Genomic DNA, 27589 nt, shown 5'->3' with positions numbered 1-27589 from the left:
GGTGGAGGATTAATGCAAAGTATTTGTTTTATCTCCTATTGAAAGTAGTCACTATCCTTATTATCAGAGGGATAGATTGTGGAGATGGTTCTAGTGGTAAACCAACAAACCCAACAACCATTGGTCCAGCAACCAAACAGGTGTTCCAAGATCTATTTCAAATTTGAATACATCAAAACAGTAGAGAAAGACATCTTTTAAAACATATCTAATTTATAGTTAATCTTATGTAGAGGGAACATAACATTTAAAAAATACCATTGCTAATATCACAGCAGGAGCAATACATTTTCTCAAACAGCTTTCAAGGACCACATTTTTATAGTCCTTGTAAGAACCATTTTGCAAAAGCACACATGCCAATTTCTAAGCTAGGATCAGCTTCAATAAGTCAAGCACTCACAATGAGCACAGAAAACAAGTTTGGTTAAATGACTTTATAGGTGAAGGGTACTTTCAGATCTTTCATCTCAGAGAAAAAAACAGATCAGTATGTGAAAAGTCACCCTGTTTCAAGCAATGGAATACACTATTGTATATACTATTATAAATTGGTATTTTCCTATTTTGCATCTGAACCCATTAAAAAAATATTTTTAAAGAATAACACTTAACAGAGGTCCAAGGCGGGGGGCTTAAATGTGATTGGTGATTGATAGTAAGTGGGATTAATCAGCATTCCCTGAGGAAATGAGTTCGAGGATGGACATTAGGAAGGCTTTCCTTAGAAATGGAAGGAGTGAGGAATATGCTAGAGTAGGACCGGAAGACAGGTGTAGAGGGTGCACTGCCATAACCCAGACTGCAGACAGTGGACTTAGGGGTGGGAGAGAGAAACACAGCCTTTGTAAGGAAATCTGTGCCTTGTGTCCCTGGAGGATCTGTAATAAAATGTTCAGTGGTTTCTCCTTTTCCCTCTTCAGCAACCACCCCACCTGGGAATGCTTTCCAGTAACTCACTTCTCAGTCCTCTGGTTCTGGCGGTGGGGCTGGAACAAACCATAGAAGCCTCAATGTGAGAGGGCAGCTCTGATAACAAATCTCAAGTACCAGTGGGGCCCTCAAATAAACAAAGACCTGGAAGCAATTGGATATGCAGGACTGGGGGTGGGGAGGCAGATAAAAGAATCATAGCTGGGATTCCCCTTATCATGAATCTACTTCAGCCTTCTCATTTTACAAATGTAGAAACCAAGATCCTGAAAAGTGGCAAGTTCATAATCACAGACCTGCTTTTGGTAAAACCAAGACCAAAACAAAGGTACCAGTTCCATAGCATTTACATTTCTCAAGGGAACTTCTTAAGTCCAGGATTTCAAGGGAGGTTGGGTAAGAAACATGTTAACTTGAAAGAAAATAAGGAACAAAGGGAGAGAAGAATGGGTGAAGGGAGAGAGGCAAATAACTGTCTATATGGTCTCAAGGAGGAAGCTGCCACTGGTGAGTTCCTACCAAAGAAGCCTAATCCCAAAGCAGTAACTTGTTTCATTTGATCATTGATCCAGACTCTTCCAGGGAACCACAAATGGCTCTTGGTAACTCTTGCAACTACTTGGATCTACCCATATACCTAACAAACATTTTCATTACTTCTATTTTATGTCTAGATTTTTATTTCAGTTAAGGCTGGGAAGGGATAATTCTGTACTGAAAAGTTTGCATTCTGTCTTTGGCTAATATATTATCCATGAACTGATATTTAATAGCATAATGTATAAAAATGGGGTTAGAACTTTACATTTCCCCTGGGATATTAAATGAGATGGCTTTTTCATTTTTGTAAATTATTTTATGTACCTCAGTATGCTAGTTAATCTTTTTATATAGAATATCTCTAACATAAAATTATCTTCTATAAAAGTCTTCTTACAGAGATTTTAGAAAATAGTAAAATTTAAAGCATTCCCCTGGGTCCAAATGTATTTATTTTATAGCCATGGATATGACAGCTCAAAATCTATGACTACCTAAAATCAGTGATGGAGGTATGAAAAGGGAACAGAACCGAAGTTCCTCCAATCACCCTCAGCCATGTCTCTTTTTCTTGTAATGCACCTCTCCCCTGTAATCAATAATTCTCAAGGACTCTCTCTACTAAATGTCTCTTGAATCCTTCCACTTAACCTGCCCAGGTTGAGATTATTATTATCTCTACCCTCCATTACTTCAATGAATTCTTAGCTATAGCTCTTATCTGTACAACCATTCCTCATAGCACAACCAGAGGACTCTCTAACTACAAATTGGGTCATGCTGTTCCCCAGCTTAAAAACCCCTGTTCTTAGGTTGATGCTCAAACACTTAATAAGCCCTTTCCAGATCCCCATCATGTCTATAGCATTTCCCCTGAACTTATGCTGTCACCCTAATGAACATTTTTACCCTCTAGCTAGAAAGATGGGTCTTCTTCCTTTCAAAAGCGCATCCTGTCCCAACTTCCTTACCCCTCCTCTCCCTTGCTAAATCTGGTCAACCCTTGTTTATCCTTCAGTTATCTGACAATATCAAAGGCTACCTTCCCAGACACCTTGATGTTTTTGAAGAGCTTCTTTGATATACATATACCACATACATGCATAACAACTCAACTTACTCTCTCAAGTCCCACATCACACTGTCTTGAACTGACTGGTTAACCTCCTACTAGTGCATAAGCCCAGGTGACCCATGGCTTGACTGTGCTTCACCAGCAGAACAGATGACAACATGGTAAGCGTTTAAATAAATACTGGCTGAAAAGCTGAATATTTGCACGCACTCTAAGACGTATTCTGTGTATTCTTTGGCGGGCTTCTTCTTGGAGGGATCTTTCCAAAGATATGTTAGGCATAATCCCTGCAATCTAGGACTACTAATTAAAATCACAACAGGGAATAGAGACTTATCCACAGGAAACAATTATAGAGCAATAAACCAAATTTATTAATAAAGTATTAAATGACAAAAACTCCAGCTGAAGGAAGGAGTGCTACTGATGGTCAAAAAATTAGCCCTACATGCTCAAGACTCTACCAGTAATAAAGACTGCAAGAGAAAATGCTAAAAGCTACGGATATGAAAAATAAATGGGAATGTCAGAAAAAAAGAGAGAAATTAAGTCAATACACCTAAAAGGAAGTACAGATAAATAGCATTAGGTAGAGGGACAAGATTAGTCTATGAAAGACTGTGCAACTAGCTAAATAAATATTTTAAAGTGCCTTAAGTACATTATGCTAAAAAGACAGACTAACAAAACTTGTTTTTCCCCCCCCTCTTTTGAGAGGCAGAAAAAACTAGCTGTATTTTCTTTACTGCAATTTCAACAGTTGGCTGGAGCAAGTTCCATTTATACTGGAAGAACAGAGAATGTAACTAAAATAGGTACAGACTATAAGGAAAAACTGCATTTACTCCCATCACTCCCATCATCAGGGCTGTGGATACTTTAAAACATCATGACAAAACCACAACTGTTATTTTGGGAGGTCAGATTAAATCCTTCAGGATCACCAGTGGACAAATGACTGACATGCAGAAACTAAGAATATTCCATCAAATTTGAATGTAGATGATTCTAAGTTAGGAGTGATTATAGAAAAGTTAGGGAAAAAAGCCCTACCAAAAAAAGATATGAAATTCAAATGGGGCAAGTGCAAGATAAAAATTTAGTGACATAAACATTCAAATACCAGAGGAGACTAGGCACATGATTTGAAAAAGTCGTCATTTTATAGGTAGCTGTGGTTTAGAGGAAGGGACACTGGACCTAGAAAGAGAACCTGGTTTTCCGTCAGGGCAAGTCACTTAAGCTCCCTTGGCTTCATTTTCTTTTTATGAAAACTGAGATTAATGTTACCTTAATCACTAGTCTTTTCCTTCTATATTTGTGTGTTATTATAATGAGCATATAGAAGATTAAATGAGGTAAGTTTTTTTTTTTTAATTATCAGCTGTAAAGGACTGTAAAAATATAAGGTTTAAGTGTCAATCTTGTAGACCCCCAGCAGTCGAATAGTACCTGGTAATCCTGTACCACCCAGCAGAGGTCCTGGATGCTGAGAGAGTTTACAGGATGAATGAGACACTTCAGGCAAGGCCATGAATGTAGGACACAGCATAAAGTAAGGCATGCAATGGTCACCAAGTATTCCTTCCTCTGGACTCAGTATTTATCACACCCAATTTTTAAAAAGATAGGAAAACCTAAGTATTTCATACTAAGCAATTCAAAGACACACAAAGAAAACTAATTCCCCCCAAATGTGTAATAAACTGGGTTAGTTCAACATTGCATTAGTGTGTGTTAAATCTTTATTTACTCCTCTCAGATGAAGGGGTAGCAGAAACGTAATGTTTTCCATTAAAATGCAAAATCTCTGGGCACGGTCACAGTCAAGTCCTCACGAACCATCTCTGGAGCTAGGGGCTCCTTGCTCACCAGGATTAGTAGACTTCTTAGTCTAAAGGAAGGGAGAGAGGCCAGGGAAGGGCAGGAGGCTTTAGTTATGACTTAACACTTTAGCAGGATATTAACTGTAACACTTTGCTGGCTGGGAGGTCCGGGAACCAGCAGGAGGAAGGCAAGTGTAACTGAAAGAGGAGAGCAAAGCACCAAAGACAACCTTCTCTCTTGAACTTCACAATTGTGTCTTGGATCAAAACCAAACCAAACCAAACCAAGAAAACACTCTTGAACACAAAAAGCAAATTAGTGTGTGTTCATATGGTCTTCAACTATTCACACTTAATGACTAAGATACTGATTACTTTGTGTTCAGGTTTGCAGGAAAACTAAGAGAACACAGGCCTAAATTAAAGCAGGGCAACATGACTTATGAGGTAGATAGTCTTAATTCTTGGGCTTCAGGGTGATAAACCCCACAGAAGTTTCAGAAGCTATGATAGCTTGTCTGTGATAGTTCAAGAAGAAAGAAACAGTATTTGTCTTCAATGGTTTCTTCACTTCTGTCTGTTGTAAGGGGTTATCCTTGCTGACTGGAAAAGATCCTACCACTTACCAAAACCTCCTAATAGATTCTTGATGAGAAGCTGAGAAAAGCACTAGCATCCAAGCGTCTTAGAACACATGATGAAGGAGAATACAAAATGGTTCATAGAAAGTGGTTATAATAATAAAATAATATCTTTGATATATTAAAAAACAAAAGTGGTTAGCAGCATAATCTCCACGAAGACAAGGCTTTTATCATTACTGCTGTATCCCTTGAATCAATTCTAAAATATAACAGGATCTCTGGGGTGCCCAGGTGGCTCAGTGGGTTAAGCGGCTGCCTTCGGCTCAGGTCATGATTCCAGGGTCCTGGGATCGAGCCCCTCATCGGGCTCCCTGCTCAGCAGAGAGTCTGTTTCTCTCTCTCCCTCTGCCTGCTGCTCTGCTTACTTATGCTCTCTACCTCTCTGTCAAATAAATAAATAAAATCTTTAAAAAAATTAAAAAAAAAAACAGGATCTCATTAAATATTTGTTGGAATAAATGAATGAACAGATGAACAAGCAAATAAATGAAATCTGACTTTGCAGTCAAGACTGCCAACGTTCAAGTTCTGGTACAATCTCTCTCTCTTTTTAAGATTTTATTTATTTGAGAGAGAAAGACAGAATGAGAGAGAGAGAGATCAAGAGCAGGGGGAGGGGCAGAGGGAGAAGCAGACTACCCACTAAGCAGGGACCTTCCCATCCCCACCCCCCATGTGGAACTTGATCCCAGGGCCCTGGGATCATGACCTGAGCCAAAGACAGACACTTAACTGACTGAGCCATCCAAATGCCGTGGGCACAGTCTCTTACTGGCTATATGTCATAGGGCAAAGAACTATTCTGTCTCTCAGTTTCCTCATAACCTAAATGGATATAATAAAAGTATGTATTTCAGGGGGGTTTAAGGGGATTTTAAGGAGATTATACCAGCAATGCACTTAGTACACTTAGTAAGTAAACAACACTGAATTCATCTTGAGAATTTCGTATCCATATCCTTCCCCACTATTTGGACAAAACAGCAATAAAACAAAAGACATAATTTAAGGCTCAATGACAAACAAATACTTAGAACAAATGCATTAGTATGATCTACTTGCTTTGAAGATGTATGTACAGGCAACACTGAGTCACCTAACTTTCCTGACAGTTGCCCTTTCTTGCCCTATAAGAATTTTAAAGTAAGGTTACTTCTAAGAGGCAAATGAGTTAAATATGAAAATCACAACTTAAATTACTCAAGGTGAAATCAAGAAATAGGATGCACAGAAATCTAAAGAATTTTATGAACACTCAAAATTCCAAATGAGTGACCTAGGGATAGTCTTAGGGAGGCAGAACTGAAATGTGATAGTAAACTAAAACATAATCAGTTATATTTTATCCCATCTGGGTAGCTTTATGCAAACAGAAAAAGAATGATGAGCAAAGGGCAAGATGTGAGTTGTGCATAGGCAGCATTGTCTAGGACAGGGAGACACTGAATTTGGCAAATTTTTAACTAGTCACCAGCGAAGTATGCTCTGAGCCTACCCATCATTGGTTCATGAGACTTGAATTATCATGCCTCATCTTTGACTCTGATTCCAATGACCACAAAGTTACTTTCTGAGTATTCATTTGTGTTCCCTTATACCAAAATTCTGGAAGCAAATACCTGAAGTGTGAAATTAATATTTGCAACTATTCTACTATAAATTTTAAGATTTTTTTTTAAACTATAGCTGACTAATACTATGACACTACTGAATTCCTTCGAGAAAGATAATAAAATGTGCTATTTTAAGAGCTGAGAATATTAAGTTGATCAGTTTCTTTGGGCCAAGTCAAGTGGTAAATAAGTCAGGGATAAGGCTAGAATTTTCTTGGTTCTGTAAAGCACATTTCCTTCAATTAAGAAAAAATTTTGGATAAGCTAGTTACAAAAGGACAAGCATTGTATGATTCTATTCAAATGAAGTATCTACAGTAGTCAAATTCGTAGAGACAAAAAGTACAATGGTAGTTGCCAGAACTAGGGGTAGGGGGAGTGGAGAGTTAGGTTACTGGGTATAGGGTTTCAGTTTAGGTTGGTGAAAAAGTTCTGAAGATAGATGGTGGACATGGTTGTACAACAATATGAATGTATTTAATGCCACTGAACTACACACCTGAAAAATGGTTAACATGGTAAAATTTATTTTATGTATATTTTGCCATGATAAAAAGGAAGAAAAAGCTTCCTTTTCTAAAAAGGAAAAGAAAATCACAGCAAACAATTAAGACCATTGGCAAATTGGCTCATGACCATTCATGAGCCTTGGTCTACCCATCTATGACATTGCTTTAGACTTGGGATACATGATCTCTAATGACCCTTAAAGTTCTTCAATTATGGGTTTTACAATTTGGAAGCATTACCCAGAGCAGGGGTTGCCAAATTTTATCTGTAATGGTTAGATGGTAAATATTTCAGGCTTTGTGGATTACATGGTTTCTGTTGTAACTCCATTCTACCCATATAGGGTAAATCTGCCCAAAACAACACATAAACAAACAAATGGGTATAGCTGTGTTCCAATAAAACTTTATTTAAGAAACAGGTGGCAAACTAGATTGGCCTTTGGGGTATTATTTGCCAATTCCTGATCAAGAGCATATCTCTGTGAACACGTACAGATGATATCCAATAAAAACTTTCCTGTGTCCCAGGGTTGAAAACTTCTACAATCCCAATAAGCTCTTGTCTTAGTGTAACACCTTAACTTTATGATTTCTATTTTCCAGGCAATGAATAGAATAGATAGAATGGCTTAACTACCGTCATCATCACCACCATCATCATCACTATCATCATCATCGAATAACTCAGACAGAAATGAACTTTCACTATTTAGAAGCTAAATATAATCTGATCTTTCTCCTACATCACAATGGAGAAAGTCTGGCAACAAAGAGGAAAGGAATATTAAATAAAAACATTCTCTCGTGTTCGCTGAAGAGCAGACTTAGTCTCTCACCTCCGACTTCAAGACACTGTATAGTCCCAGTGGCATTTAAAGAGAAAGTATTTCCCCATTCTACCTGGGATTCTAGAGTGCTAATCTAAGAGAAAAAAACAGGGCTTCGAGGGGTAAGCTATCTGCTTAGAGACTTTGAGATAGCACTATAAGCTGGCCTGACCTGGGAAGTCCTGCTAGAATGTGTGCCTATGTCACTGCCAGTCTCCCCATGGTCAGCTTCAGCAGCCTGGTCCTGGTCTGAGAAGAGGCCATAAAGGCAAGGTGGTAAGTGTTCACCATCCGGCTTCCTTTAAAGAACAGCAGCTCCAACAAGAGAAGACATATTTAAAATGAGGATACTGGAGCTGTGGGAAGTAGATCTGGCCTGACAGTCTGAGGAGAGGGAGGGATGCTTCTATTCTTATGATGAAGCTGATAGGCTGTAATGATATGCTTCCCTTCCAGCTTTCTGGATGGACTGTTCTAGGCAAATCAAGAAGAATCTGTGGAAAGGGTAAAAGAGTTTCGAAGTACTTTTCACATAAGTTATCATAACTGAGGTCCATTCACTACTATACTTCTAAATTACAAAGGAGGAGGCTTTAATATTAGATCATTTGAATACTGGCATTTTAATTGACTAAATTAAGAAAACTGCAGAAAAATCCAAGGAAGAGAGGCAATTACATGTACTCATTTGTGCTTTTAAAAGGTAAGTTTTGTCAAGAATTGTTGTTCTTGATTTGAACAACTTACAGTGGTACTTCACTTCCTAAAAATTTTAGAAGAATGATGCTTATCACAAATACTGACAAGGAAGTTACTTGGAACTTGATAATTATAAATTAGTAGATCAGTTTCCTTTATAGTATTTCCTGAACAATTTATTCTTTAATCATTTTTTTACCAATAAAGTCTGAAGTTTTAAGTGGAGTACTCATTTCTGCTGGAAAAGGAAAGAATTTCTGTAATTAGGAACCGAATTTATAAGCACAGGCATGAGTGCTTACATGAAGACTTTATGTTATGTAAATTAAATCACTTTAGAAGTATCTAACAATAAACTAGTCATCAATAAAACTGAATAAAGAGAATTTAACTTTTAAAAGTTGACATGTGTGGTACAATACCCATACTCAGCAACCACGTGAATGTTTCACACTTCTATCCTTGGGTCATTAACTTCATCATAATATGTATGCCACATGAAACACAAACCCTCAACACACATGTTAAGAATTACATGTTAATTATTACACAGATGTATTCCAAATACCTGTTATGGATTAAACTATGTCCCTCAAAAAGACATGTTGAAGTTCTAACCCGTACCTGTGCGTGTGACTTTATTCAGAAATAAAGTCTTTGAAGGTATAATGACGTTACAATAGGTCATGCTAGAGTAGCTGGGCTCTTACTGCAATAGGACTAGTGTCCTTATAAGAACAGGAGAAAGGCAGGGAGATTACCATGTGCAGATACAGATGCAGAGGGAAGATGGCCATATGATGACCCAGGCAGAGACTGGAGCAGCAGCACCAGAACTCTCTGTGGTAGGGGAGTGGAAATTCCCACCTGGGAGGTTCCTGTCAGAAGAGGGAATCACAGCTCAGCTACCTCTGTGTTAAAGAATTTATGGAGAATGATCAAATTTAGGATCATGGCTGGGAAATGAGAGAGAATTTGTCCAGGCACATACATAAGAATAATAAAAACAAATAACCCCTCCCACAAGAACCCAAAACTGAAACCAAAAAACCCAGCAGTATTGGAATTGGATAACATCTTTCTAGTGGTACTGATTTGCAACCAGCCATGCTGGTAGAGAAGCAGCACAAAGGATTAAATGGACTGACCTAAAGGGTAGAGAATTGTAGATACAGTGGGTAGAAGAAAGGAGTTAAGAGAAAAGTCAGGATGATGACACTGGGGTAACTAGGAAAAGAAGGAAGCCAGACAGGGGTTGACTGAACTACACAGAAAGGGAGGGGTAGTGAATCCCCATTTATATTAATATAATTGCCAAGTATATAAGCCAGAACATATTTATTTTAAAATCAATTTATCATGTATTTAATTCTAGACATTTTTTTGGATCCATTCAAAGGAATCTGATTCAAGGTAATACTTAGAATACCTGGCATAGAACTACTCCGTGCTACACATGGCCAAACAGTTACAGGGACTCCTTGATACATACACACATAAACATATACATACACACACACACACACATATGCACAGTATATATTAAAGACTGCACAGATGAAGAACTAGAGAGATGTGCTTCTTCAAACATAACAGTCACACTCATTTTTTTTTAGATTTTTTTTTTATTTGACAGAGAGAGAGATCACAAGTAGGCATAGAGGCAGGCAGAGGGAGAGGGGGAAGCAGGCTCCCTGCTGAGCCCGATGCGGGGCTCGATCCCAGGACCCCGAACCATGACCCAAGCGGAAGGAAGAGGCTTAACCCACTGAGATACCCAGGCACCCCAGTCACACTCATTTTTAACTGATTATTTCTATTATGTTTTATAAGGCATAATATCACCAAGAATTAACAACTATTGCTCTCAGTACATGATGGCATTATACTTGGAGCGCTATACCAGAACTATTTATAAACTTTGACTTTTGAAACCCTTTTTAAATGGCATATAAGAACATTCCTTACCATATATGAAAACATCTATAATATTCAGAGTCAAAATATAGACAAGTAACACTTAGGAAGTAAAACTTATCATGATAAACAAAAATGTAAATGTTTTGTAACATTATCCTTTGAGGATGTGGTTTCTTCAGGAAGCATAATGCTTATGCTGTAAATTTTTTTTCATACAACTTTCCACCATGAAGACAGGACTGAAGTCCAGCTTATTCACATTTTTATAAAAAGAAGCATAGTAGAAATTCAAACTTCTTACTAGATGAATTAAACTTACTTCCAGTTAAAAATCTTATAGCTAAGAGAAAGAATGACTTCAAGGAAAGGTATGAAATGGAATTCCTGTTTTTATAGAGAGAACTGCTTTCCGTTTTCTTGTCCACCCAAAGAGTAAGTACAACAAACAGAATTAGCATGCATGAGTTATCGAAGTTAGGCACTGCAATTCTTGTAGGGATATTCAGAGCTATTTTCCATTTTGATTTATTCAGATTCAATTCTCTATCTTATCCCTGTCAGCATAGCAGCCTCTGGGCACACAATATAAAATATTAAGCAAAAAAAAAAAAGAAGAAGAAGAAGAAGAAGAAGACGCAAATAAACTTCCAGTTACTTCTGGCTCAACAATTCACTTCCCCTAACTGACCAACATTGAGTTTCTCTGTGGCCATTAAGGAACACTGCTGATTACACCTACCAGATCATTTCTGAATGACTATCAAGCACAATCATTTCTAAAATCTGTGAAAGGGAGATGTAGTGGAAACAAAATGGCTTTGTGCAACATGTCACCCCGGACCCTTCCCCATGCCTGCCTACAGAGGCTGGAGATTGTGGAGACACCTCTAAAATTCTGTCTTCAACTCCATCCAGGCAAAAGGCAACTCCAGAAAGCCTCAAATCAGCTTCAATCAGCTTATCTTGAATCAAAGTCAGCTTTCTAAGGTACAGTTTCCACTCTTTCTTTCCCTTGCTAATAATTAATGATGCGATGAGCCTTACCAAGTACCCAGAATGTGCTAAACAATTGGTGTGATTATTATTTCTTTTGCTCCAACAGCAACCCTGCGAGATAAATAAAATCACCATTCTCATTTTACATGTGAGGAAACAGTGGCACGGAGTTTGTGGGACAACCAGGAGCACAAAGCTCAGGACAGATGGAGGCAAGAGTGGGATGTAGCAGAGTGGCTCCAGGACTGTCCAGGTGCTGCTCAAGCACATTCTGGATCACTTTGTTCTGTGGTAGCACAGCCTCCGGGACTTGGTACCGGCTTAACATCTTAACTCCACTCTTTCCAACTTAGAACACCACAACTGGACCCAGCTATCACTGACCCACAAAAAATGCTATGAATGCCAACCACCTGCCTTTGCTTATATTGTTCACCACTAAATGGAATGTTCTCCTCTTTCCCCTCCTTTCACCATTCATTAAGGCCAACTGCAATGACACATCTTTCCAAACTGTCCATTCTTCCAACCCTTCCACCTCACTGGATTCTCTCTTTCCTGAGAACTGCTGGAGCCCCATGCACCTGGTATTTAGCTGGTTTCATATTAGTGTTCATGCTTTGTGGTTTGTAATCTATCAGGAAAGATGGTAGATAACCTAAAGGCAGGGACAGATAGGGCCCAGCTCTGGTCTTAGCAGATGCTTAGTAAATGTTGGCAGAATTTATAATAACCTCCAGGGTATTCTTCATCCTAACAACCAATTCCTCCAGCTAATCACATCAACTGAGCAGGCATTCCTGCGTTTGGATACAGCAAATCGGTGTACGCATATGTGTGTGTATAAACAGCCAGGGACAGACATTCAAGCAATGTTTAAATACAGCATTGGAAATATAACGAGGGATCCAAGTTCGTTGGAATTAAAATGATGTTTTGAAAAGCTGATAAGATGGGAAATGAAAATAAAAGCACTCCGTTGCCATTTTGCTTTTTGCTTTGGATCATTTAATAAGGACTTCTAGGACCTATATGTTAAACTCTGTTTTGTGCACTGTGGAGGGTGCTGCCCCAGTCCTGCTGAGTTGTTTTTTGTTTTGTTTTTTTTTTTTTTTTGGTATGTGCGTGAAGCAGCTCACCTGTCTGAGAATTTTTCAATCTTAAAATGAATGAGAGAATAGGTGCAAATGTTCTCTTACTTCCTACCATCACTAGAATTCACACAGTTTCAAAAGGTTGTAAAGATACACAGAGATCTGTGTCAGAACCTGAACAGTTTCTCATTTTCAGTGATTTTTTTTTTTTTTTTTTTTTTTTTTTTTTTTTTTTAAAGAGTAGCTCACAGGTGGGGAAAGAGAGAGGCCAAACAGTAGAAAGCGGGTGTGGTCTAATTGGCACAGGGTATCTAGCACTTGAGGGACTGAAACAGCCTTTCTGCTTTCCACAGGGCCTTGGCACCCAGCCATGACCTAGTCCCCGAATACCCTAGTAGTGGCCTGCACAGAGCACAGTTCTTCTGGCAGTGAGCTTCTATAGCAACCACTGAAACTCTAAGGGACAATCATCTATCACCAGGCTAAGCCAATTATACAGTTTGATACTAGAAATCTTCAGGCTGCATCCTCCAACACACAAAGCATAAAAGGTATTTACTTGCTTATGTATCTTACTAGATTTCCAGGTTAGCTTTCAGACATAATATTTTCATTGTGTGGTCATATTAAACACCCTCTGTAACATACGTTACTCAGAGAGGGGGGAACAAAATCCCTTCTAACCCCACATAATTCAATGAACATGTTATTATGTGCCATGACCAAGAAAAAGATCACAAGGGCTACATTACCTTCTGTTAGAGATGGAGGCTCTAGGAACAGGGAGATTCTTTGTAATAACAGCAAGACAGCATCCCTTAGCAGAGAAGTGGGAGCTGGTCTTCTGAAGGGAATTGGGAGTTAACAGAGAGCACTGATGGGGGCATATGAACATGTGAATCATTCATAAGTCAGAAATTGCCCAAGCTTTACTTTAGTCTAATACTATTATCAGTTATCTATTTAAATGCCAGAAACAGCAGAAGATAAAAATGGCAGAGATTAAAACAAACATAAAAACAAACAGAAACAAAACCTTCATTTTAGAAATCCTTTGGATTTTGTTAAATGAGTTGGTATGCGCCCATGGTTCTACACTCACTTATTTCTCAATGCTATGAGTAGCCCAAACACTCAGTCCATCACACTAGCTGTCCTCTGATTTCTGATGCTCCTTCCACAACCTCCACGGAGGGATTGCCTCAGATGTAAAGCTCTCTTTGTCCTTAGGGAAGATCCTATCCATTCTTTTTTTAAAGATTTTATTTATTTATTTGACACAGAGAGATCACAAGTAGGCAGAGAGACAGGCAGAGAAAGAGGGGGAAGCAAGTTCCCTGACAAGCAGAGAGCCCTATGTGCTGCTTGATCCCAGGACCCTGGGATCATGAGCCACCCAGGCGCCCCGTATCCATTCTTAATAGGGTGAAGGAAGGGGAAATAGAAAAGTCAGGTGACAGACGGGTAAATGAAATCATGACAAGGGGAAAAATGATTACCGATAAAAATGTGAACAGATTGGACAAGATGACGAAGCAATACAAAATTCCATGGACATCTGGAATTTTTATGAATGTAGTGGTCGCAAACTGCAGAGGGCCAGATTGCCAACAACTATTTGTTAAAAAATAATGTTAAAAGGGAAAAAGGAAATTATTTGGCCAAAAGCCACTGAAATCCAAATCCAAATCCACTGGCCAAAAGCCAATGACAGGAAACTCATAACTTTTGTGGAGCCAATCAATCAATCAATCAGTCAATCAATATTTCTTTTTTGAGGAGGAGAGCTCAAACTGCCTAACTTCCCTCGGTATCAATAAAGTTGGGTCTAAGGGAGAACACAGAAACACATCCTCCAATCAGGTGGCACAATTTTTCCTGATCCCTGTTGGAGCTGAAGACAGCTCCCTGAAAGGTCAGGATTTCTAGGGTAATTCAAAAGTAAGCAAGAAGGAGGGGAACACAGTGCTCCACATCATCATGATTTCTGGGAATCGAGTAGCTGGGGTGTAGCTCTTCTCTGCCCATGCCTAGCAGAGCTCACACACTCTTCAAATGAGTAGTCTCTTCCATGTTAATAAGGGGAATTTTCCTACTAACAGAGGTAGAGCAAGATGTATTTTAAGTCTTCCAGATCGGCCTACAGACTCCTACACCTTTGCTACTTCACCTGCTGTCCACAGACCATCAGCATCAGCACCACCCGGGAGCTTGTTAGGAATGCAGAATCTGGGGCCCCAGGTGATTTGTATGCAATTAAAATTTCAGAAGCACTGTGAATGTACTAAAAATATTTCCTACTCTTGGGATTAAGTATTTTTCTCCCCAGATGCTAGGGCTCAGTGTAGTCAGGCCAATTCTAGGACAATCTGAACATTGAAATAAATTATGGTAATGTACTATATAACGCATTGAATTTAAGAAAAGAATCCATGAAACCCTGAATCCACATTTGATTTTTTTTGAAGATATTGTTTTTTAAAAAAATATTTTATTTATTTATTTGACACACAGAGGGAGAGAGAGACACAGCAAGAGAGGGAACACAAGCAGGGGGTGTGGGAGAGGAAGAAGCAGGCTCCCCACCAAGCAGAGAGCCCAATGCAGGGTTTGATCCCAGGACCCCAGGATCATGACCTGAACGGAAGGCAGCTGCTTAACGACTGAGCCACTCAGACGCCCCTCCCTGAATCCATATTTGTAATAAGGCAATAAACAAATGGGTCAAGTGGAAGCCCTTCTTTACAATGGCATATACAATGGTATTTACAATTTACAAATATATGAGAAACGAAAGAGTTAGAAGATGACCAATTTGCAACCACCATTGCTGTCATGGATTCAGGCAAGAGTTTCCAGAGTTCTAAAACCATTAGGTGAAAGTTTGTTGAGGAGTAGGATCTTTACATAGTTTTACAGTATCTCTCCCCAGATTACTTCTGAATTACAAAGGGAAAAAGGTATCTTTACAGTGGAGAAATCTGTTGGACATTAACCAAATCACATGATCAAATTTAATGCCATTAGTAATGGGACCACCTGACATCATGGACCTGCTGAGGTGATAGACTTAGGAGGAGACGATACCACTTCTGCCAAAAATGCATAACCTGACTCTAACTATGAGGAGCTATAAATAAGTCCACGTTGAAGGACATTTTATAAAACAAATGGTTTGTCCTTTTCAAAAATGTTAATGTCACGAAAGACACAGAACACTGAGAAAGGTTGGAGAAGCTCCATAACTAAATGTAATCCGTGATTGGGGACTCTTTCCTGGATTAAGACTTCTTTGCTGTTGTTAAATGTATATTGTTCTAAAGGAGATCACCAAGACAGGTCTGTACACTAAAGGTACTACTGTATCCATGTTTCTGTCCTGAATATGGCAACTGTATCTCCTTTTTAGGTGATACAAACTGAAGCATTCAGAGGTGAAAAGTCACACCTGCAACTTATTCTTAAACATTAAGTAGTTCTGTGAGGAACTGTAATAATATACGTATATAGAGATATAAAACAAATATGGTAAAATGTTAGCAAATGGTAAGTCTAAGTGAAAAGTATACGGATGTTCATTGAACTCTTGCAGCAACTTATCTGTAGATTTCAAATTGGTCAAAATAAAAAGTTAGAAATAGGGGGAAAAAGGTGAAAGATAGAAAAATGATGCTATCGCAAATGGCCCTCATACCATGGCCTTCTACTAGAAGACAGAATACCATCAACTGCAGCCTCTCCCCACCCAAAATGGTCCTGAAATTGAATATAATTGAATGGAAGGTTGAAAAAAAATTCCTCTTTAAAAGATTTTTAGGAAAAAAGTGCTTTTTGGGCTAAAAGCCCATTCTCTGAAAATCCACCTCATAATTCTTCTACAATGTGCTGTAGCCTGTTCCTGTCACAGGAAATAGAAAGGTGAAGCAGACGAAGACTCCGTTCTCATAGAGCTTACATCTGAATTAGGTGGGGGACTAAACTGTGGGAGAAAATCAGGAAAGAGCATAGCAGGCAGAGGGTGCACATCAAATAGAAGACGTGAAACCCATCATTTCCAATATTTATAACAAAAATTTTAGAAGAAAAAATGTACGTTAGGTTTGGTTCATGACAATTAGTTTGTAAATGAACTTTGGCTATAATACTGTCATTTGGGATATTGCTATCTGGGACTACAGGTAATGTTTTTATTCACATACTGTTGGTGAGGGCTGATTTGGGGAGGGAGGGTGGATATGTGCTCTTTGTAATTTGGAAATTCAGAAAAAAGAAAATTAACAATATCCTTTCAAACTATTTGGGAGCAACTGCGCTCAAGAATGGAGGACATGGAGAATCAAGGAGATGAAGGTTTTGCCCAATTTAGTGATTCTAGTGAGAAATAGATTTGCTGCCTTAAAAATGAGTGTATAGGAATGCCTGGGTGGCTCAGTCAGTTAAGCATCTGTCTTTGGCTCAGGTCATGATCCCAGGGTCCTGGAATGGAGTCCTTGCTCAGCAGAGACTGCTTCTCCCTCTGCCTGCTATTCTCCCTGCTTATACTCTCTCTCTCTCTTTCTCTGACAAATAAATAAATAAAATCTTAAAAAAAATTAAAAAGAGTGTATTTACAGTTCTAATCTCACTGGACTGGAAGGATGAGAATACTAAACCTGTATTACCTAGACTTTGGTTTTCCCACAAAATTTTAAGGAGCTGTTTATATAAAAAATTACAAATTTAATACATAATATATTCAATTACATATATATTCAATTTAAACACACTGAATGCATGCTCTGAATTTTACAAAAATCTCTATTTTTGGCATTTCATGAGAAAGAAGTTAAAACTTAGAACACTTAGAAAACTTCTGACACTGTGCCCAACTAAAGGCAGTTCATTATATTTCTTCAACTTGGTGGCCTACACAGCACCAAATCAATACCCAATGTACTCATTTTCAGAAAAAGGAACCAAGGTAGTTAAAGGGGGAAGGAATCAGAGATGGAGGAGAGAGAAAAAAGACAGAACAATGACAAATTGGGAGTGGGGGATCTTTTGCTATGTACAACTAATTGCTTTTATTCTCTTAGCATTTGGGGGGTTCTCAGGTTTATCATCTTCCAAGACTTCTGAGAACCAAAGGTTTGTCTGGATAGAAATGGCTCTATCATTTCCTGTCAATTTATTCCCTATTTTGGTAATTTCCAAACTGACTACACAACAACAACAACCAACCACTGCAGAGAATGGATGAGTTTGAGACAGAAGATGACAAGAGAACTTGAAGGATATGCTGTGTGTCCACGATGTCCACGATTCTTACTGGTGGGGAAAGGCCTGAACTAAACCTCTAGCAACATCCAGCATTTGAAGTCATCCATCTGTGATCGAGTTCTAAATGTGTTCCTTGTTTTGTTTTGTCTTGTTTTTTTTTGTTCCTTGTTTTATAACAGAGTGAAGGCAAGCACATAGTCACTTGCCCTGGATTATTTCGATGAGGGCCTACTGCATACCAGTTACTGTGACAGGTGCCCGAACACAATTATGAATTAAGCAGACACAACCTATCCTCATGGAGCTTCCATTCCAAAAGAATTAAATATTAAAGATCTATCACACAAATATTAGTTAAGGCATCGAAGATAGTTGAAAGCAAACTTCTAACAAAAGGAGGAACAACAAATATAAGAAGTTTTTCATGAAAACCTTAGGATTACCTAATTTTAACAATCCAAGCGACAACCTTGAAAGTGACAAGTTAAATTTATGATCCAATGCTGGGATCCTGTCTAAGACATCCCTAACAAATACCTCTCTTCCCTACCATATGTCTTGTCAGAATATTGTATGAGGAGTAAAGAGTGGGCAGGACTGTATTCAAATTAAACACATATTCATAATTCTAAAACATTTCTTTGTAAACCAAGTAACTATTAAAGAACACATTCTCTAAATTTCATCACTATCTCATTTGTAGTTCTGATTACATAAAAGGGAACACTTTTACAATCCTTGATGTCATGGCCCACAAACTCAATCAATTCCCACAGAGACCAGCTAGCGGTACAATCACACAAAAGCTGTGTAAAAGTGTTATGTCAGCTTACAAACATTTTGGAGACATGGATCTTACTGCAACCATTAGGTTCACAATTTGCCTTAGCCTAAAAGAATCAGGTTTAAAAATTTTAACTACCTAACTTGCTTCTGTTTTTTCACAGAATGCCTTTAATTAAAAAAATAAATAAAAGACCTATAAAATATATCCCAATTTTGAAATTACAATGAAAAATAAAAATGTTAGGGGAAGTAGCAAACAGTAAGAAAGGAAATTTCCATTAACAGGTAGGTTGTTTTTTGGGATATAGTTTTGAAGAAGTTAAAGATGTGACTCTTACATAAAAAAAAATTAAGCACATATCCAATATTTATTTAAATCATTAAGAAGAAAACCAGCAGGAGGATACATCTGGTTCAGTGAGAATAGGAAAGACTGAAGTATGTATAGTCTATGAAAGAACACTAAGCTTAAAAACAGTTCAGATATAAAACGTGTCCTATAGGTCACTGAAACTCTAAACTTTGGGGTTATCTTTTCCAGAGCCAAGTAATTTGCAAGTTATCTACAATTAACATCTAACTTTATAAAATCTGGGTCTTGATCAATAGCAACTAGTAAAGAAAGGAACATTTCCCTAGAGAATTATGTGGTCCTTGGCTGGGTATGTCTGACCATGCTCCACCATAACACTGCAAGGACATGCAATCATCCTTGTGCCTTATTCTCCAGCACTGGCTAATTTTTCTTAACATTTATGCAGTAAAACTTTGGCTATACAAAATCCTCGTGCAATGGGTTAGTCTTAATAGTGGCATGATCTGCAGATCTAATTTAGCTCTTAAAATGTTGAGTATCAAGGGGTACACTGGTGGCTGGTGGCTCCCCACCCCCCAACCAAGACTGAAAAATCACTATTTGCCTGCTTTTTATCAAATGTTTGGTCTCTCTTATATATCAGAAAATCTCCTGCCTACCCTGTGTTGCTTCTAGTCATGTCTACCAACACAGTTCTTTACTGTTTTTCTTCTTTTGACAGTATCCCTTTGTATGAATGCTAATCATGTCAACCTTTTAATAAAAAAATATCTAATTCCTTCCACACAAATATATCTAAAAGTTCTGAGTCAGCATTTGTTAATAAACACTGTATTACATAGCATCAACAGTTAATCCCTCTGCCCATCCACTCCTTACTCCAATGTTAAGAAGCACATTGAAAATGTTTATTGTTTAAGTAAGATTAACAATCTCTAGGGGCTCTTGGGTAGCTCAGTCAGTTAGGCATCTGCCTTCAGCTCAGTCATGATATCGAGGTCCCAGAATCGAGCCCCGCATCGGGCTCCTTGCTCAGCAGGGAGCCCGCTACTTCCTCTCCCTCTGCTGTTCCCCTCCTTGTGCTCTCTCTTTCTCTCTGTGTGTCAAATAAGTAAAATCTTAAAAATAAAAAAATTTCTACTTACTGAAAACCAATGAAGTAGCAAGAAGGAACCTTCTTCTAAGGCTTTGAAGGAGTAATATAGTAAAAACTTCTGGCTCTATATTACATTACTGTTATGGTATCCTTCATCTAGAACCTTAATAGTTAATAATTATGATGACTATGACACAATGTTCCAAATACTGTGCGGAGGGCTTTACAAATTTTATCCTATTTAATCCTCACAACAATCCTGTAACTAGTTTGTATTATTAGTCCCACTCTTCAGATGAATAAACTGAATCACAGAGCACTAGTGAACTTTCCCCAGATCACAGTGGTGGTAGGAGTCCATGTTGGTTAGCTTGAGAGCCCATAGGCTTAACCACTAAGCCACGTCAAAGACGATGATGGAAGAATTATAAAAACAGATAAAATCATCATCATCGTTATTATCACAACAGCACTTATATGACACTTTTTTATATGCAGCCACTATTCAAAGCATCGAAAGAACAAAATTTATCTATTTCTCACAATAACCCTACCAGGTAAGTAGGATGATTGTTCCCAATTTATAGAAGAAGAGACTGAGGTAAAGAGAGTTTAAGTACTTGCCCAAGGTCATTATGCTAATAAGATGCCAGACTGAAGGACAAACCTGGATAGTCTGGCTCCTAATTCCAAGATCCTCCCTGAAGCCATGCTGCTTCTAACAATTTAAAAAGCACAATATAAGTAAGTAAACAGTCCTAACTCTTCAGAACCTCTGAGGTTGGAAATCACCACATTAAAGCACAGAACCGTAACTAAATGTTCATTACTATAATCAAAAATCATCAAGAACAAATTAAAAGGTTTTCATTCAGCCTTGTTAAGAAGGCAAAAAAGTAACACACTGAAACAAAATTTCAACCAAGATGAGTTTCTAAAAAAATGTTTTTTCTGGAAAACTAACTCAATACAGAACAAATGAGGTGTTACAGTAGCTTTTTCAAATCCTTCTTTAGAAATTGTTTTTGTTCTCACAGCTTTGGGGTTTCTCAGAATTCCCTCAGGGGTTGTGGGTGGCTGAGGGAGGAGGGGAGAACACAGGACCCTGCTTCCCCACTCCACCTTCAAACGAGCAGCTCTGTTTATATTTTTTACATATTGGGTTTCCCCAAAAACTTTCATTCTGATTGGACCAGGCTCCCACGAGAACTTGGTCTGAGTGGGCAGCCCTTTTCGATTTTATCAAGCCTTCCCCTTCACGTCCCCCAGCATCCCAGAGGTTGTAGTTCACAGCATTCCTCTTCTAGATTCTGGAATCTCATGCCCTAATCATTTTCCCACTTGACTTTACCTTACCATTCTCTGGCAACAAGAATCACGACCACTGCTAACGTTTATCAAACTCCTTCCACGTGGCAGGTTCTCAGTTCAGTGTTTTTACATCAGTTACTTCATGAGTGCTCTCAACACTCCTATGTGTTCCATGACTGTCCCCGTTTTTAAGAGGAGGAGGAGACTGAGGCTTCACGTGCCCACCATCCAATGACCACTGAGTGATGGAAGCAGGATGAAAAACCAGATGGCCCTCTCCAAAGTCACCCAACTCATCACCGGTATGCTACCCTACCCCTCAGGCCACATCAATCCATGTTCAAAATTTTGACTGAGAAGGGAGTTGGGGGAAATTGGAAGGGGAGGTGAACCATGAGAGACTATGGACTCTGAAAAACAATCTGAGGTTTTGAAGGGGTGGGGGGTGCGAGGTCGGGGTACCAGGTGGTGGGTATTATAGAGGGCACGGATTGCATGGAGCACTGGGTGTGGTGCAAAAATAATGAATTCTGTTATGCTGAAAATAAAAAATAAATTAAAAAAACAAAACAAAACAAAACAAAAATTTTGATTGAGAATTGTTCTTAAAAATGAAAAACAAAAAACCTCTTCTGAGGCAGCCCTTTAGCAGTGCCTGGGCACTAACAACGTGCAAAGCATAGCTTTGAATACAGGTCTACGGCCATACCACCCTGAACGCGCCCGATCTCGTCTGAATACAGGATCATCCCCACAAACTGCTACATATGCTTGTGAACTTCTGTGCTCTTTCAGGCCTGCATGTGTGCTTGGCCCGCCAATCAGACTGTTTCTCAGAAGGAGGGACTAGATCCCTGCTCTTTCTGCCTCCCACTCCCTCCTACGTCCTTCTGGGCTCACCTCTCCATGGGGCAGGCAGCCTTCTGGGACCACCTGCGGCTTCTACTCTGGCTCTGGGAACGGGCTGGGCCCCTCCCTGAGTGAGCTGGGAATGCAGAGAAGTTAGTTCCTCCAAGAAATTGCCCTCAGCCAAGGATGGATGGGGAAAGCCACTGGGCAAATATGCCAGCTACTCTACCCTTTGGAGAGGGCAACTTTGCAGTATGTACACTGTTTTCCTGAGTTCCCCCAGGGACTGAGCTCCAGGAACCCACAGAAGTAATCCTTTTGCAAATGCAACTCTGCTGGCTTCCTTCTCTTCCCTGTCCCACTTGCCTACTTCTTGGCTAATATTTCTGTGGGAGAAGCTCTCATATGAATCATTTACTCTTCAAATCCTTGTCTTAAGGTCTGTTTCTGGGGAAACCAAACTGAGATTTCCTCTCCTTATTACCCCATTTCTCCATCCACTGAATAAGAGGGCTGGGTAGAGGTTCTCTACGGCCTCTTCAGGATCCAACAGCCTATGCTTTCAGTGAAATAAAGCAAATTTCGATCACAAACTAAAAGTGACAATGGAGGTTACTTTGTACCGTAAGCACTGCATCATTGCTTGGAGCTGTCACTGCCCGGCACCTATGTTAACGTGGAAGACGCTGAGAGGCACTGCCCAGATCCCCCCTCTTGCCACACTTGCTGGGGCTGTTGTTGGTTTTCTACAGGGATGACCTCTGATGCAGAGACTCTTTTTGCTCAAGGTCACACACTTTCCCAAGGTGGCCAACAGACAATGACTGAGGGCTGCTGGAGGGTAAAGGCCTGACTATTCCAGCACAAGTCAAGACAACTCTGAAGAGCCATTATAACTGCAGAGATACCTGGGGGGTCTGACCAAGGTCATTGTTGGGCCTGTACCAAAATTCAACTTCTTTTTCCCCCTACTTCCTTTCCACCCCCTAACAAACATGCTGAACGCTAAACTACACCTCAGGTTGGCTTCCCAGGAAACCCAGCCCATTACAAAAATCACATTTCAAATGGTGTTTAGTCATAAACTCTTGAACGGCCTGTGGAAGCAGGGATGTTCTTGTTAATGCTGTAAAGATGCGGTAGAGACAAGGTGTAAAAATAGGTTTTTTGTCTTTTTTTTTTTTTTAATAAAATGGGAATGAGGCAGATATAAGCCAGCCATGTACGAGATGCAGTTTTGGTTTCTGAACAGAAACAACAAATATTTAAAAGTCAGTGAAACTCGAAGCAGAGGACTCCGAAGAGGCAGTCACAGTGGGTAATGAGAGGGAGAAGCAAAACAAGAATGGCCTTGCCAAGGAGGAGAAGCAGACTAAACATACCAAACACACCCAGGCAAAAATCACGGGGGAGAAAGAATCCATCTACAAGAGGGCACTCTATTGCAAGAGACTACATCCAGTCCCTAAGAAGTACGATGCCACCACATGACAAAGGCAAGTGCCACCCTGGGAATTCCTGCTAATTAAGCTCAGGGTTGGATCGCTGCTACTGGAGAAGCCCGGGGAAAGCCGGCAGTGCTGACCCCAGGCAGAGCCTTTACTGAAAGGCCCTCCCAATGACACTGAAAGTCTGAGGGCTCTCCAACCACAGGAAGACCTGCCTCTGGAGAGGAAGCCCATGATGTTGCTCTGCTTCTGATGGTGCCTGGCTGGTGGCATCACCTCCTCTGCTGGGCTGTGACCTCCTGGAGAGGCAGCACTGCAAGCAGTGTATCTGGAGAGTGACTAACATTTAAAACTAGGAAAGAAATTAACAAGAAGGTGACATCTAAGCAAAGACCAAAAAGAGATGAGGAGTTTGTCTTATAACCTTTTCTGAAGGAAGAGCGGTGGTGAACAGAGACATGGAAAGGCCACCAACAGGAATGATGTGATGCCCAAGAGCAGCAAGGAGGCCAAGGTGACTGGGAACGGAGAAGGTGCTGCGGTCAGGAGAAGAGAGGCCACATCACACAGGGCTTTCTGGGCTGCTGTAAGTCCTTCTACTTGGGGAAGATGGGAACCATGGAAACATGACTAGGTACAGGGATATACTCTGACACTTCTGTGGACTGATTTTTCCCCACAGCATTTCTCACTCTCTGACAGATTATGTGTTGTGTATTTATTGGCTGTCTCAACCCACTAGAATGTGAGCTCCATGAGGACAGAAAAGTTTTGTCTCTGTGATTCACTGTTGTAGACTCGCCTACCCATGGCCACACCCAGTGTCTGGCGTTTAATAATCAATATTTACTGAATGAATGAATGGATCATCTTGAAAAGAACTTGAAAAATTCTTCCCTTCCTTTCTTTCAAGATTTATTTATTTATTTGAGAGAGAGAGAGAGAGAATGCAAGCATGAGGAGGGGGAGAGGGAGAGAGAGAAGTTGAAGCAGATTCCCCACTGAGTGTAAAGCCCAATGCGGGGCTCAACCCCACAACCTAGAGACCTGAGCCAAAAATCAAGAGTCAGACACTTAACTGGCTAAGCCACCCAGGTGTCTGTGAAGAACTCTTTTCTAAATGGCAATGTGAATCTAGACAAAAAGAATAATGTTTCTGCTTCCTTGGAAGGTGTGGGTTTAAATTAGTCCTGTAAGGCCGAAATAACAAATGATTATTTATTAGCTCTTTTAAGCACCTAGGTAAGGCTGTAAAACCAAATATGTTTCTAATTTCTCAAAACTGGATGCCTAGGTGCAGGAGAAGACAGAAGCATCAGCAGTTTAGGAAGTTTTACATTTATGGAACTCCTTCATTAAACACATAGAGAGCGGTAGTGTTTATGAGATGTTCAATGATGAGGTTTAAAGTGAATAGGATTTCAGAGCTACTGGCTTTCTGGGTGCTACAGGCTGGCCTGTCTCAAGGCAGGAGAGAAGAAGTGGCTGGGGGGAGGGGCAGGGGGAGATTGGGTGGGGAGGGTAGTATTTCCAAGTTATATTAGAGTTCCCAACCTGTCAGGATTGCAAAAATGTTTGAGATTCACTGGTTTAAGAAAATGTGTCCTTTTTACATATATAAGTTTTCAACATACCAGTAATTTATGACCCAGGAATTTTTTTTTTTAAATCGGTTTGTGTGCCTTTTCATAGTACTTATGTTTTGGGATCAATCTGTAGACTCAAAACATAACTGAAATGATTTGCATGCACAAAAAATGTGCAGGAAAACATCACTGGGATTTAATGAACAAATTGAAAAGAGGCTGACACCGGGGGGAGGGGTTGGGGGTGGTGGAAAACCGTGCAGGAGCTGCTGAAGGAGGAGTCCCTCAAGGGATCCATGGTTCAAGTTTCCCTCTGGAAGTAAGGCTCCTACATACTCCTTACAACTATTTTCCCTTTTATCACTAAATTTAGAAATTCTTTGTGAGCTTATACCAGTCATTTAACCTCACTGAGTCTCACTATTTCATTGCACAAAGGGGGCTACCTTACAAATCCGGAGTTAAAGAATAGAATACCTCCAGCACTTAGCACAGTGCCCAGACCTTAGCTCCCACAAAATGCCAGCTGTCATGGTGATGATAATACTGCCTGTGAGACTTTACTTCCTAAAATGCAGCACCAACATCCATGTTCATTTACATGCTCCCACATGCTCTATTTACAGTTCGGTGCTGCTCCAGCCGGAGGTGGGTCTGTGGCCCTTCTTCTTGAATCCGGGCAGGCCTGTGACTAGGCAGATGTGATCCAGTGGGACTCATAAGACTAGGTCATAAAAGGTGATAAAACTTTCCTCTGGTTCTTTCTCTTTGGGGACGTGCGTCTTGAGAGCCCCCAGTGGCCAGTAACAAATCTAGCTCCCTTGACACCTCTGCTGGAGAGACCACAAGGGGAGGTCTCACAGAGTGAAGAGCATGTTCGAGGAGCCCAAGTGTCCCAGACCAGGCACCGCATAAGAGAGCAAATCTTAAGACGACCCCAGCCCCAAGCCCCCAGCCCTTGAGCCTTCCCTCCTGATGCCGAATACAATGAAGAGAGACCACACAGCTAACCAGATTCTAAGTTCCCACCACAAAGAAACCGTGAGAATTATAGATGATTGTTGTTGTTTTAGATCATTAAGTTTGAGGGTGGCTTGTCACTCAGCATTAGATAGCCAGAATTCTACCTATCAACTCCCTTGTCCACTTCTAATACAGAAGTCATATCATGAGATTTTTCTGTTTAAAAAGGATTCCGTGGGGCTCCCACACAGGGTAAAAGAACCTGAATAAAAAGAACCTGGAAGCTCCTCAACAGACTGTGAGACTCGAAGGCAGGGACTGCAGCTTGTCCACCAGTGAACCCCAAAGCCCCAGCAGCTCCTCATCTAGGCAATGGCTTCACTGGGCAAGATGAGCCACACAGCATGGAAAAAGTGGACAAGAAGATGAATGATGGAAACCATATACCCAAGGAATAGAGGCTTAGCTCCTTCCATGTGGTCCTGGGGATACTGCCGTCAGCCACCCTCATGGAACTTGAGCTGCACCCTCATCTCATCCGTAGGGACCTGCTGAGCATTCTGACACGGACATGGTCCTGTGATGGACTCCACACCCGGTGGGCAAGCACTGGACCCGCAGGGGACAGGAGCAAGCACAGGAAAATGAATTACCCCTCCCTCTCCCTGTCTCTCTGCTGGACAATTCTGAGGTACATTCTTGGGCTGCCAGTTCCCTGTGAGATCACGTCCCAGCTGCCCACAGTGGTGATCAAGTTGCTGAATGAACCTTAAACTGGGTTTCCCTCTTAACTCTTCCCAGGCTCAAATTGGGTTCTTTGGGATTACTCCTCAGAATAAATGAATTATCCATAAACTTATCCACATTCTGATATTCAGAGGAACCCAGGCTAGGATAGCATGTAAATTTGACTTAGTAAAACGTGACATATTTAATGATTTAGGAATATTAATAACACTTCTGTTAAGTCATCCAAACCACCCTCCCCATCCTCATTCTCATCAACTTCCTATTCCTCTGAGAAAAGCATCTGAAGAGAATGCCCACGCATTCCTGCCGCATTTCCCCCACCCTGCACTCTCTGCCTTCTCCCCAGGCACCACAAAGAACTCACCATTCTCCGACTGAAGCAGTCACCCAACCCATGCCCTCAGACCATCCTTATCAGCTCCTCTCCTTGGCAGCTCAGCTTTTCGTGAGCACTGCCACACTCTTCATCTCACTAACCCATCAGTGGCACTTGTCATAAGCAACCACTACCTCCTCCTTGATATGCTTTCTTCTCTTGCTTTCCAC

General features: G+C 40.2%; 1 protein-coding gene across 2 annotated transcripts in view; it reads right to left on the bottom strand.

Moving 5' to 3' along the window:
* The window catches only part of PCGF5 (polycomb group ring finger 5), a 115972-nt gene that overhangs the window by 69479 nt on the left and 18904 nt on the right, over positions 1-27589 (bottom strand). The gene's annotated exons all lie outside the window — the stretch shown is intronic.

Source organism: Mustela erminea, chromosome 14 (genome assembly GCF_009829155.1).
Source record: "Mustela erminea isolate mMusErm1 chromosome 14, mMusErm1.Pri, whole genome shotgun sequence".
Lineage (NCBI taxonomy): Eukaryota > Metazoa > Chordata > Mammalia > Carnivora > Mustelidae > Mustela > Mustela erminea.
The sequence above is the reverse complement of the archived record's forward strand: the minus strand, read 5'-3'. Positions and strand labels throughout refer to the sequence as shown.